The 10,378-nt window shown below is 35.6% G+C and overlaps 1 non-coding gene across 1 annotated transcript; it reads right to left on the bottom strand.

The window, feature by feature from the left end:
- Positions 1 to 10,209: 10,209 nt before the first annotated feature.
- On the bottom strand, positions 10,210 to 10,290 carry TRNAL-CAA. The gene has a single exon. It is a non-coding gene; the product is annotated as a tRNA-Leu (tRNA).
- Between the last annotated feature and the right edge of the window lie 88 nt (positions 10,291 to 10,378).

Below are 10,378 nucleotides of genomic sequence, written 5' to 3'. Positions count from 1 at the left end.
AAACCCTATATATATATATATATATATATATATATATATATATATATATGTATGTATGTATGTATGTATGTATGTATGTATGTGTGTGTATATGTATATATGTATATATATATATATATATTCAGATAGTTGGGGTCATTGTTTCTATGGCCCTTTCTCGTATTTCTCTGATTCGTGTGGCTAACATGCATTGGGGCCCTTTCAGCAGGGGAGATAAACCCATAGAGATGGTGGGTGCCTTTAGGATAGAAAGATCTACACAGTCAAGGTTAATGGTTTAAATCTTATGTTTTAACCCTATATATTATCCTGATATTATATTTATATATATGTGTATGTGTGTGTGTGTGAACGTGTATATAGAGTTTTGGATTATTTTAAAATAGCATTATTTTATTTCTTACCCCAGTTACATACTAGTGCTTATCCCACTAACCATCCCCAGATGTTGCATCATTTCATGATGTAGGGTCCTAGAGGTTCTTCAGTTGTTTTGTGCAATGTTAGGCATTTTGCTGTGTTGGTCGATCCAGTTGAAGTGGTGAGCCTCCATTTTTAGGAAGGCCTATTACTTCTTGGTTTCATTATGTTTCCTTAGACTACCACTTTTGGATTCCTTTTTAGCTATAGTCGGGGAGGGGGGGCATATCCTGACCTAATATGCTATTCGATTTTGTTAGAGGCCTTATGGATAAATTATTAGTTGGTCGCTATTTTAAAATATTAGTTCTATTTGAGTTACATTAATTATCTTATCTTTATACTCTGATTGTTTTCTGTTATATTATGCTCGGATGGTTAGGCCATAGGGGTGGTCTTCGATCCATAGTAGGCTTCAGTTACCTGTCACGACTAGGCCTGGTTTGGATTGTGAAAATATTAGTATCAGGGAGTAGGTTTAAGGTCCTTGAGTTTTCACAAAGCCGTGTTGATTAAAGTTTCTCTTATTGATGTGTAGTGCACCATACTTATAAGGGAGAGGCTACAAGGCATTTAGGAATATTTTTCTTTCTTGTGTTCTATTTTGGGCTGTAGAGTCTGGTGTTAAGAAATTTCTTCACTCTTTATTTGATCACATTTCAAATCATGCTTCCTCGAAGATTTGGTACTCTTTCAGGCCCTCTGTCTTACTCGACCTACTTATGGAGTGTAGACTCAATCCAGGGTCCCTGCTCCTTATTGTACTTCCCTATGTGGAGTTCTACCAATTCCTACTAGTCCTCCTCGATATTCCCAACCTGATGATGCTCATACCCTGATGCCTCATGGTGACATTTCTAATGCAAAATTCCAATAGTCTATTTATTTGCTTACTCAATTGGTGACATCTCAGTCTCGTTAGTCAGATCATATTAGTTTTATTGCTTTTTCTTTTGTGGTCACTCGGGTTAGCCATTTTATGAGGTTGAATCCCCTAACCTTTATAGGATGTAAGGTTAAGGAGGACCCTTAAAGATATTAATAAGATGGAGAGGATTTTCAGGGTGATGCATGCTGCTGATATAGACGGTGTGGAGTTTGTTTCTTGTCAACTAAAAGATATAGCATACTAGTTGTATGATGAATGGGAACAATCAAGAGATAATGATGTTGAGCCGTCAGTATGGGATAATTTTTTGGGTGCCTTTCTTGATCATTTCTTTCCTCAGGTAAGACTTAGGAGTTTGTCAATCTGAAGCCAGGTAAGATGAGTTTGAAAAAGTTTGCCTTGAAATTTCAGTAGTTATCTCTCTATGCTCTAGAGTTAGTGTCTAGTTAGAGCTCTAAGATGAGAAAGTTGGCTTTTGGATTTCCAATGACTTGGTTTAGAAATGTAAGGCCACAATATTAAATAATGCCATAGACATCTCCAAACTTGTGTTTATATACTACAAGTAGTGGATGAGAAGAAGAGACAGGCAGAGATGGGAGAACGGTAGAATAAGAAGTTTAGGTATATAGAGCAGGGTACGAATCAGTAAAATATTAATAAGGATAGTAGATAGTGGGCTAAGAAAAAGACTTGGGGCAATTCTAATTCATATTCTTCGGCTAGTGATCCTTATCCTAACCCATCTTGTAATCGTCATTTTTAGACTAGTAGTGGTCCTAAGGTACAGGGTTCCTAGTCTCATGCTAGTGCATTTCATTCAGCCTCACCTTATCCTCCTTATAGATTTTGGATCAACATCGCTATAGTTATTATGATAAGGGGAGAAATTAGAGCTTTAATTGTAGTTATCATGGCCATATGGAGAGAATGTCCTATCGCTAAGGTAGCCACCGGGGCTAATAAGGTTCTGGTTGTCACTTTTTTAGCTTCTTCACCAAAGGGTACTATTTCAGGTACCGAAACTAGCCAAAATCATCTCTATGCTCTTGCCACTCTTTAAGAATCGGAAGTGTCTCCTGATATTGTTACTGGTATGCTACAACTCTTCTCTTATGATGTGTCTTGTTTGCTTGATTCGGGGTCTACCCTGAATTATGTAATCCCTGATATGGTTGTAAAACTTGGTTTTGGTCCTAAAGATATTTCAAACCCCTTCCCTGTTTCTACCCTGATGGGTGATTTTACAGTTGCTAGAAAGGTATATAGGGGTTGTATGGTGTCTATCTCTTACAAAAAGAAATTAGTGGATTTGATAGAGTTGGATATGGTGGATTTTAATGTTATCTTGGGGATGGATTCACTTTATTTGTGTTATGCTTCTTTGGATTGTAGAATCTAAAAGGCTAGTTTCCAGTTTCCTAATGAATCGATAATCGAATGGGAAGGAAGTTCCTTGTACCCGAAGGGAGGTTTATTTTATACCTTAGAGCTTAGAAGTTGATTTTTAAAGGGTGTTTGTATCACCTAGTTTGGGTTAAGGGTTCTAATTTTGAGGGTCTCTCTTTGTATTTTATCCCTGTGGTTAATGAGTTTTCTAAGGTGTTCCTCGATGATCTTCCCAAAATTCCTCCCAATAGGGAAATCAATTTTAGGATTGATCTTCTACCAGATACCTATCCTATTTATATTCCTTCTCATAGGATGGCTCTGGTGGAGTTAAAAGTTCTAAAGGAGAAATTAAAAGATCTTTTTAATAGCGGTTTCATCCATCTTAGCATTTTCTCGTGGAGTGCTCCTGTATTTAAAGTACGTAAGAAAGATGGTTCCCTTTAGATGTTCATAGACTATCCTCAGTGACTAAGGTTACAGTAAAGAATATGTATCCTTTTTCTAGGATTAATAATCTATTTAATTAGGGGTATCATCAGTTGACGATTATGGAGATTGATATTCCCAAGATTGCTTTTAGAATCCAATACTGTCATTATGAGTTCCTAGCTATGTCATTTGGGTTGACTAATGCTCTGACCATATTTACTAATCAGATGAACCAGGTGTTTAGACAGTTTTTGGATTTGATTGTGATATTTTTCATCGATTATATCTTGGTTTATTCTAAGAGTAAAAAGGATAATGTCAATCACCTTACAATTGTGTTGCAGACTCTTAAGGATCATAGGTTGTATGCAAAATTTTCTAAGTGTGAATTCTAGTTAAATGCTGTGACTTTTCTCAAGCATGTTATTTCTAGTAAGAAGATCATGGTGGATCCACAGAAGGCTGAGGCAATTAAGAGGTGGCGTAAACCCACGAATCCAAACAATATTAAGAGCTTGTTAGGATTGGTTAGGTATTATTGAAGGTTTGTGGAGAATCTCTTCTATTGTTGCTCCATTGACTAAGTTGACCTAGAAAAAAATAAAGTTCTTAAGGTTCGATGCTTGTGAGGGTAGCTTTAAGAAGTTGAAAGATAAGTTGGCTTCTACGCCAGTTTTGACCCTACCCGATTGTACCAATGGTTTTGTTATTTATTGTGATACATCTCGTGTAGGATTGGGTTGTTTGTTGACGGAGCATGGTATGGTTATAGACTATGCTTCTAGAATGCTCAAGGTTCATGAGAGGAATTATCCAACTCATGACTTGGAGTTAGCGGGCTATGGTTTTTAATTTGAAGATTTGGCACTATTATTTGTGTGGGGTGCATGTGGACATTTATTTAGATCATAAGATCTTCCAGTATGTGCTCACTCAGAAGGAGTTGAATCTCAAGCAAAGGATGTAACTTGAGCTACTCAAAGATCATGACATCAGTCTACACTATCATCCAGGTGAAGCTAATGTGGTTGTTGATGCTCTAACAAAGTTATTTATGGGGACCCTATCACATATTGAAGAGAATAAGAGGGATTGGTGGAATATATTCACTGATCTGCTAAATTTGGAGTTTGTTTTTTAGGCTCCAAGGATAGAGGAGTTAATGTTCAAGAAGTGGTTAAATAATCTCTTGGTGTTGAGGTGAAAGAGAAGTAGGTTTTGGATCCTATACTTATGCATATTAAGAAAGATGCGGGTCAGCAGAAGGTTATGGCATTTGAGATTAGGGGAGATGGTATCTTAAGGTATCAAGGTAGGTTGTGTGTTCCTGATGTTGATGGGCTATGATAAATGATCTTGACTGAGGCTCACGAGTCTAGGTATATGGTTCATCTAGGTTTGACTAAGACCTGAAGGAAATCTATTGGTGGAACAATATAAAAAGATATGTGACAAACTTTATGGCTAAGTTTATGGTCTGTCAACAAGTTAAGGTAGAACATTTAAGGCCTAGTGGTATGCCTTAAGAGATAGATTTACCTATGTGGAAGTGCGAGATGATCAATATAGATTTCATTATGTGTATTTCTCGATCTCGCGATTAGTACGATTTGACTTGGGTCATCATAGATAAGATAACTAAATCTGCTCACGTCTTACCTATGAGGACTACTTACTCTGGAGAGGATTATGCGGAGATTGTACAGTTGCATTGTGTGTCAATATCTATTATTTCATACTGAGGTATACAATTCTCTTCTCAATTTTGGCAATTGTTTCAGAAAGGTTTGGGTACACAGATGAACCTTAGCACCGGTTTTCACCCTCAAATGAATGGACAAGTGAAACAGACTATTCAAACCTTGGAGAATATTCTAAGGGCCTATGTGATGGATTTTAAAGGTAGTTGGGTTGATAATTTTCCTCCCATTGAGTTCGCGTATAATAATAGTTATCACTCTTGAATTGGAATGGCTCATTTTGAGGCTCTTTATGGTAGAAGCTTTAGGTCTCCTATTGGGTTGTTTGAAGTTGGTAAGACTAGGCTGTTTGGTCTTTACATGGTTCACCAAGACATGGAGAAGGTTAAGTTGATTAGAGAAAGACTTAAGACTTCTCAAAGTCTCCAAAAGTCTTATGCAAATGTGAGGTGAAGGGAGTTGGTGTTTGCGGTTGATGATTGGGTGTTCTTGAACGTGTCTCCTATGGAAGGAGTCATGAGATTTGGGAAGAGGGGGAAACTCAGTCCCCGTTATGTTGATCCATGTCAGATTTTGAGGAGAGTTGGAAATATTGCTTACGAATTGGAGTCGCCTGCGAATTTATAAGTTCTATTCATCCTATTTTCCATACATCAATGTTGAAGAAGTGTATGGGTTTGGTCGTTCTTGTGGAGGATGTTGGTATCTCGGATTCCTTGTCTTATGAGAAAGTTCCAGTTGATATTTTAGATTGGAAAGTTTGTAGGATGAAGACTAAAAATGTGGCTTTGGTGAATGTTCTTTAGAGGAACCAAAATGTGATTAAAGCTACTTGGAAGCTGAAGCGGATATGAAGTCCAAATATTCATTCCTATTCCCCGCGTTGGATAAAAATGCTTGAGGTATGATTCTTATTTTCTCTCTCATGGCATTTTTAAGTTTATCATTTGGGTATGTGTGCATCTTTTCTTATTATCGTGCTAATAGGTGTGTTAACTCCTCATTCAGGGACGAAAGATCCTGGGGGAGGGGGTAATGCAATACCCCAAGTTTATGGCCTATAAAAAGTTACTTGATTTTACTATCACTAGCCAAGTAACGACTCAGGTGATGAGTCATACCCACTCGTCACGAGTCATAGGGCCTCTTTCATTGTCTGACTAGTGAGGTTGCCTTAGGATTCTATCTTGATCACGACTAAGACCCCATGAGTCGTAGGGTAAGGTCACTAGTCATAGTGAGGCACTCGTGACCATAACAGTGTGATGCCCAAAATTTTCTACTTAAGTTATGAGTCAAGGTGACGACTCGTGATCAGTCACTATGAGTCGTTACTTGACCCATAGCGACTGAGAGAAATTTTTCTACATATTTTTCATTAAGTTTTATTGGGTCTTTCACTTCATTACCCTTCACCCATGACTTTAAAACACCTAAGGGGTCCCTTTTTCATCATTTAACAAATCAAAACACATATTCTCCCCTCTCAAACTTACAAGTAAGAGAAAAGCTAAGGTTTCAAGGGCTTGATTGTATAATCTTTAAATTATGGTTTCTCTTCCAAATTCCTTAGTGTTTCAGGCATGTACCTCTTTCCTAAATAGATTTATATAAAAGAATATATTTAATTATTATCCATATGGTGTAATTGTTGGGTTTTGAATATGGGTTGTGAAAATTTGGAATGGTTGTTACATGATTTAATTTCTCATGGTTTCGAATTGGTTATTAATACTTTATTTTATGGTTTTGAACTGAATAAATGCATAGGTATGGGAATTGGAATGGGGAACATAGGTTTTCCCAAATTTTATTGTCTAATGATTTGAAACTAGATTTAACCTTACCCAACTTGTTTAATTGGTTTCCAAAACATGGATATATGAACAATTTCGCTTACTCTTGGAACTTTGCATTGCATAAGAGGTTAATAGAACATAAAATGATTTTGAAAGTCCTTGGTTTAAACTGGAACTTGGGAGTCAATTTGGCTAAATGGTTTTGAAACCACATAATTGGAATTAGCTTGCAAGCTCTTTAATTTGGTATGACTATACCAACGATAAATGCCCAATTAAAAGAATCCTTGGTTAACAGATGTGAATTTGTTTAAATGATTTTAATTTAGCTTAAAGGGAGTTGTTGTGTAGTTCGTCGTGGAAGGTGGAAGTTTTGAGGGGACCGATACTGGAAATCACGTTTACCGAGAGGGGGTGGGGGGGTCATGGTGACCATGTGCGTAGTTCACACTTAATATATATATATATATATATATTGGAAAAACTGTGGTTGTGGATTCCCTGGACCTTCCACAAATTTCTCCAATTTGTGTGGCTAACACACACTGGGGCCCTTTCAGTAGGGGAGATGAATCTATATAGCTCATGGGTGCCCTTAGGATAGACAGAGCTACACAATCCAGGTAAATAGTTTTAAATCCCATGCTTAAACCTTGTACCCTATTCTGACATTATATATATATGTATGTGAACGTGTACTTGGAGTCTTTGATTATTTTGAAATGGCATTGTTTTATACCTTACCCCGAGTTACATGATAGGGCTCATCCTACTAACCATCATCGAACACTGCTTCATTTCATGATGCAGGGTCCTAGGGGTTCTTCTATTGCTTTTTGCAGTGTTAGGTCATTTGGTGTGTCGGTCAGTCCGCTTAAAGTGGTAAGCCTCCATCTTTTGGAAGGCCTGTTACTTCTTGGTTTCATTATATTTCCTTAGATTGTTACTTTTGGATTCCTTTTTGTCTATATTTTAGGGAATGTCCTGACCTAGTATGATATTCGGTTTTGTTAGAGGCCTTGTGGACAAATTTTGGGTTGGTCACTGTTTTGGACTCTTAGTTCCAAAATAACTGTCTTATCTTTATACTTTGGTTTTATTCCAATGTTTATCTATATTTTGCTCGGATATTAGGCTATGGGGGTAGTCTCCGACCCACGATGGGCTTGAGATACCCTTCACTACTAGGCCCTGTTTCGGTTCATGACAGAAACTCATGGATATACTAAAAGTAAATACTTATTCTACTTTTCAAATATAATTAATAATTGTTTTAAATTTATACAAATTTTACATTGCATTTAACTAAAGTTCATGTTTAGACCAAAGAACAAATAACTTACCAATTGCATCTGAATAGTAGATCAATTAAATGACAAAATCTCTACACCGTATATTTGTATATGCACCCATAGTAATAAAAGTCTATTGATAATTTACTATTATGGATGTTATAACCCATTGCAATATTCATTTTTGTTTCCTTATGGTCAAAATAGATGGCATTGTAGTATTAAAAGAATTAAAAAATATATAATTATTCTAATAGGTCAATTTACTGTGTGTATGAGCAACTATCAAGTATAATGAACATGACTTCTATTAATAGACTCTTGGACGCGGAATTCAAAATTTTGTCAATAAGAAGGAAAAAGAGAGAAATTGTTTCTTGTCGGGAATATTATTGCTAATAGATCCAAATAAGAGATCAGGAACCAAATGAAACTTCACATTCTGAAAGAGTGCTTCAACAATACACTATTGACCAATATATCACACTTGAGAGACAAAGATTAGATTTTATTTCATTCAATCAAGATATGTCTAGAGTTGAAGTAATATAAGGGATTATTGATTTGTTAAGGCACGGAGAAAGAGATGCTTCAAATATTGGAAGAAAAAAAATTTCTTGTTAATTTACTAGGTGGTCCAAGAGATATGTGTCAAAGATATATGGATGTTATTGCATTGGTACAATATTTTGGAAAACCTGATATCTGTCTAATCATAACTTTTAATCCTTCTTCACCTGAGATGGTAGAACATTTATTGTTAATGGACAAAGTTCAAAACAAACCTGATTTAGTTAGTAGAGTATTCAGAGCAAAAGTAGAAGAACTTACAACAGATATTAAAAAATAAATATTTGGAAAAGTGAATATTTTATGTATGCAATTGAGTTTCAAAAACGTGGTCTACCACATGCTTATTACTCATTGTACTTGTGAATAGATGTAAGTTACTAACACCAAAAGCTTATAAAAAAAATTGTATGTGTTGAACTACATAATCCCACTACCAATAATGATCTATACAAACTTGTGACTAAGAACATGATCCATGGTCCTTGTGGCTCTATAAATCCTACGAATTCTAGCATGGAGAAAGGAGAAAAATGTGAGTTTAAATATCCAAAAGAACTTGCCGACCAAACAACAAAAGGAAAAAATTCACATCCTCTTTATAGAAGGCGAAAAATGGTAAAGCCAGCTAAAATTAAGAAACGCAATATTGATAATTCTTGGGTTGTTCCATACAATTTATTTTTAATTAAGAAGTTCAGTTGTCATATTAATGTTGAGATATGTTTTGATATTAAATTTGTAAAATATATTTATAAATATATTTGTAAAGAACATGAAAAAATTGCATTTTTCCTACGTAATAATGATACAAATATAGAAATAGATGAAATCAAACAATGCCAAGGTGCTAGATGGATTTCCCCATCCGAGGTTGCATGGCATTTTTTTGTTTTTTCCATAAGTGATATGACTTCATGTGTTTCCCAACTTTAGTTGCATCTTGATAGACAACAATTATTTCCTTAGAAAATAATCAAACTACCAATCAGATAGTAACAATTAGGGGTGGGCATTCGGTCGGTTCGGTCTGATTGTTTAATATCGGTTTGGTTTATCGGTTTTCGGATTGAAAAAAATGACATCCGTAACCAAACCGAAATAAATTCGGTTTGATTCGATTTTTATAAATTCGGTTTGGTTAATTCATATTTTTATTTCGGTTTGAAATATTAAAGAGTTAGCCTCTCTTTTTCATAACTGAGCATTTAAAATTGATGGGTTTTTTTAGAAAAAATATTTTTTTCTATAAATAACTCAACATGGATGAAACTAAATGAAATAATAATAAGATTAACATAATACATCACATCATTAATCATTACATATAATATAACCTTGCATAAATAGTCCATAAAATAGTTCAAAGTCACCAAAATAGTCCATAAAATATTTGAGTCACTAAAACAATCCATAAATAGCCTACGGCATATGCGAATCTGCTGTTAAATATTAATTCTAAATGTGAATTACTAAATATTATATATATATATATATGTACTTTATCTGCTGGGTTACGGGCGGGCATTTTACCAGAGGTTTCTAATCTACCCTTGTGTGATTCCTGTTGAAGCATATACTCGGGGGGTGGGTGCAGGGCGGACGGTTTTAAAGCGGACTCCCCATTCATTAGATAGAGAAGATCACCAAGATTTCGCGATCCGTTGCCGAATTTATTTCAATTGAGAATGCTCATTCAATGAGCATTCTCAATATTATGCCTTGAAGAGGACTCGAACCTCCACGCTCTTTAGCACGAGATTTTGAGTCTCGCGTGTCTACCATTTCACCACCAAGGCATCTTGAAAGTGAATCGTATTCCATGAATATGATATCTATTTAGTGTGATGTATGGAATATATGACAAAGGTGGATCTATTGATCGGT

This window comes from Capsicum annuum, chromosome 8 (genome assembly GCF_002878395.1).
Source record: "Capsicum annuum cultivar UCD-10X-F1 chromosome 8, UCD10Xv1.1, whole genome shotgun sequence".
Classification (NCBI taxonomy): domain Eukaryota; kingdom Viridiplantae; phylum Streptophyta; class Magnoliopsida; order Solanales; family Solanaceae; genus Capsicum; species Capsicum annuum.
The sequence above is the reverse complement of the archived record's forward strand: the minus strand, read 5'-3'. Positions and strand labels throughout refer to the sequence as shown.